Below are 4,283 nucleotides of genomic sequence, written 5' to 3'. Positions count from 1 at the left end.
AGTAATATTCTCTAAAAATATTATGCAATAATCATGTTGCAGTACCTTCTCTTCACCCTTAAACTAAGTTTTGATAGTTTTGCATGAGTTGGATGTGATAGATATTTCGAATGGTTGGAAGATGGAACGACAGCTATTAATATATTTATAATGTATCGATAGATATTTCGATTGTTTGGAAAATGAAACGACAGCTATCGATATATTTATATGCTATCGATAGATATTGCGAATGCTTGGAAAATGAAAGAAACGGTATCTATCGATAGATTTATAATCTATCGATAGATATTTCGCTCATAGACCACCCATGTAGCTGCCTCGTTCCTAGCACCGATGCCTCCAAAACCCTCTCACCCTCAAAACCTCTGAAGTTACTTGTCAATTTGTCAAACCCTAAACCAGTTCACCCACAACGTCACAAATTAACTGAACTCATTTTTCGATTCTGTCAATTAAATCATTTACATCATACTATTTGACATCTCTACCGAATTGTTTTGCTTGAAACATCGACAGCCTCCAAATTTCTCATTTCCTAATTTAGGAAAATGAGTTGCAAAACTAAAGGCACAAAGGTAACTCATAACAGTGGTTCAGGTGGCTCTGGTGGTGCAAAAACATCCTCAACCTCGGCTGTGAGTTCTTTTTTGTAAAATTTCACTCATCTATCACACGCTGAGAGATTCAACACCACTTCTGCCAAACACAAGTTAATGCCTAGATGTATAATTGACTTTGATTATTTAAAGTCTATATATTTCCCATATCTTACGAACTTTGAAAATTTAGGGTGGACATATTATTTACAATTGAATAGGAAATAATATGAGAATTTGGTCCGAATTTTTTACTTCAATGCAACACAAAAATATGTGGAGTCGGAAATAGGTCAGCTAGTCAACCATGACGATACGTTTGTCACCCACGTCATGGGACAACAGATCCTTGTTACTCGTGAGCTGATAGAACAAGTCCTTCACCTTATTTCCCTCTAAGAAGATCTCCGTTGTGTCTTTGATAATGGGAACCTTCGGTCGGCGTTTATCTACCCTCCACTAAATGAAAGAAGCAGTGCTAGTTTCACAAGGCTATGTTTCTTTGATCAAGTCTTGCACCTCATCATCACTCATACTATCCGTCCCCACGACTCGAACTACTCGACTGTCACCATAGAGGACCTTTGGCTCTTATTTAACATCAAATTAAATAGCCGTATCGACCTTGCTAAATTCATCATGGATGACATGATCCGAACCATTCAAGGTGGCATCAAAAGCCTACTTTACGGCATACTGATCAGTGAGATAATAGACTACTTCAAAGTTGACACACATTGTGATCCACCAAAAAACCATGCTTTGTTCAATCCTATCGATGAGCATAGTATTAAAAAGCTAGATTTTGAGTTCAGAAACAACAGTTGGATTAGGAAGGGGGCAGCTAATAACCCAAAATTTGATGAGGAGGGGAATGAAGGAGAGTCGAGTGCGTATCCTACGAGCCCGTCTACTGCTCAATCTAGTGCACCTATTTCCACCATATTCGATGTTGAGCAAGCTTTCACTAGACTCCTCTCATTTATGGAAACAATGGACTCTAGGCTGACTGCCCGTATGGAATTGTTGGAGGCACAAAATCGTGAAATGTTGTAGCGCCAAAAAGAATTCGAGGATCAATTCCGCTCTCAATTTCCTCCACCATCATGAATTATCTCTGAATACGTTTGTTCTACTGAATTTTTGGACTATTCGATTCCATGGCTACCTGTGCATCAGATTTTGGTTGTATTTACAAATATTTATATCTTTGATGTATCGGGTACATTGAACTATTGCTACTTGCCATGCTTTTATGTGATTATTTCGCTTGATTGATTTTCTTTTGTTTATCTTATGCCCTTTATGTTTTTTTTATTACAACGGTCGAAATTAAGTACAAGTACCATAAAACCCTAAACCCTTCTACTCAAGCTATCTAAACAATGCTATTATTATACATCATTTTTTGGGCAAAAATATGAAGCAAGATGCCAAAATCAATCAGGCAAATATTATTAAATATTTTATGCTTTATTTAATTGTTTACAAAGAAAAACAAATTATGAAGGAGTACAATGAATTTGATGATCCCACAAATGGGCTAAGTAATTGAAAATGTCTGCTTTGAAACATTCGTATCTAACAAACTTGAGCAAATCCTACAGCTTAAAAGAATCATGAAAATTTTACAAGAACCGGTACCAAATATTGGACGTGCAAATTTCTCAAGTCTTCAAAGTAGAATAGAGTACCTAATTAACAAGAATTTCTTGACTCAGGTAGGTCCAGATCAACTGGACATGGGAAAAGTAGCAAATGTAAGAGAAATTTACACAGACTGGTGAATTATTTTTCCGATTCACTACATCACTTGCTCAACATGTGAGAGAATATCTTCTTACTCAGAAGTAAACACGTCTAATCTTTGTCTTGTACCAGTGTATATTGCAACCATACTGAAATCATCATTCATCACTCAAGATGACTTCACAGGACAATTTTTCTTACTAGCCTCAAAGCCCAACGATGTGAGCCCCTAGACTGTCACGTGACTGATGATGTTTTTCACTTTGAGTGCTACCCAAATCATTTGGTGTATCCTAACCATTTGAACTTGCTGGTTGATTTGACTCATCAAGAGAGCCCTAACCTTCCTAACATTCTGGTGACTTTTGTTGATCCAGCCACTAGATTTAGAAGAATCGTCCAAGGTTTTCGTAGGAATGACATCTTGTGTTCCCTAACCAGACCGTGGCAATGCATCACTAGCATCAGGTTTCTTAGATTCTTTTTCCATTGTTCCCCAACTAGTTCCAACGTCCCCACCATTGGACTTGAAGGTTTTCTCTTCCATAGGGACATCTTGTGTATCATACTTTTTCATTCCCCAACTAGACAGTTCAGTTTGCACTTTCATACAAGTTCCATCCACTTGCAAATAGACATCTTGTGTTTTAGATTTGCTTTTCCCCCAATCACCCCACTCAGTTTGCTTTGTTATATTAGTCACAGCTGCTGCAACATCTTGTGTTTTAGATTTGCTTTTCCCCCAATCACCCCACTCAATTTGCTTTGTTATATTAGTCACAGCTACTGTAACATCTTGTGTTTTAGATTTGCTTATCCCCTAATCACACCACTCATTTTGCTTCATTGTACTGGTCACAGCTGCTGCAACATCTTGTGTTTTAGATTTGCTTCTCCCCTAATCACACCACTCAGTTTTTTTCGTTGTACTAGTCAGAGTATCATCTCCAGACTCTGTCAACTCAAGTTCAAATAGTATTCTTCAATGCAAATATCAATGGCCAGTTCGAAACAATTCCTAACAATTGACGTCTGAAGGGCCACCATCTTCAGGTATGACACTTATAACGTTATCAAAGTTTGTAGTCCGCATTGTGTAAAGCCCGACCTTATAAAATACTTGTCATGACATACATGTGATGATAGCATGATTGTACGCTAGGAGAGTTGCGAAAAATTTACAAAAATAGGTATTGTACCTAGAGGTACAACAAAGTTGATTTAAGCCTCAAACTAGATCAAACAGAGAATTTGAGATGAAATTAAGGATATTAAAGTACCAGAATGGTTTAATATGGTGATTTGGAGTTCGAGAATCAATTTGGAGTCAAATCGAAATTTTCACTATCGAGGGGTAAAATGGTCATTTGCCACCTAGGGACAATATGGGAATTTTTAGCAAAGATTTTTTGACCCCATTTGACTTATTAAAGTATGATTTGAGGTTAAGAAGTGAAAAAAAATTGTAATTTTGGTATTTTTTAGAGCATAGGGGTAAAATGGTAATTTTACCACCCCGGTGGCAAAATTGTAATTTTACACCACCATGACATTTGTCAAGCTCCAGAATTCTACCTATTATTATTTTATGCTATGGATAAATATTAGAGCATTTGTGGTGGTGAGAAAAGGCTTAAAAATTAAGTTAAAACAAGTGGACCAATAAAAATGTGACATGTGTCAAAAATTTTAATATTTTTATATTGCCATTTAACAACCAGCCCACACTCTTCCACTCAGCATTTCAAGGCCGACCAGCACCTGCAGAAAAGAGAAGAAAAGAAAAGAAAAACCCTAGGGAGGAAAAACTAAGGAAAATTTGTTGAATTTTCAAGAAATTGGTAACTAAAGGTAAGATTTTTAATATTAAACTTGAAATTCATCTTGCCCATGCATTCTTTTCCATTTTCCATGAATTAAATTCAAGTTTTCATG

Source organism: Theobroma cacao, chromosome 6 (assembly GCF_000208745.1).
Source record: "Theobroma cacao cultivar B97-61/B2 chromosome 6, Criollo_cocoa_genome_V2, whole genome shotgun sequence".
Taxonomy (NCBI): Eukaryota; Viridiplantae; Streptophyta; class Magnoliopsida; order Malvales; family Malvaceae; genus Theobroma; species Theobroma cacao.
Note: the sequence above shows the minus strand (reverse complement) of the source record.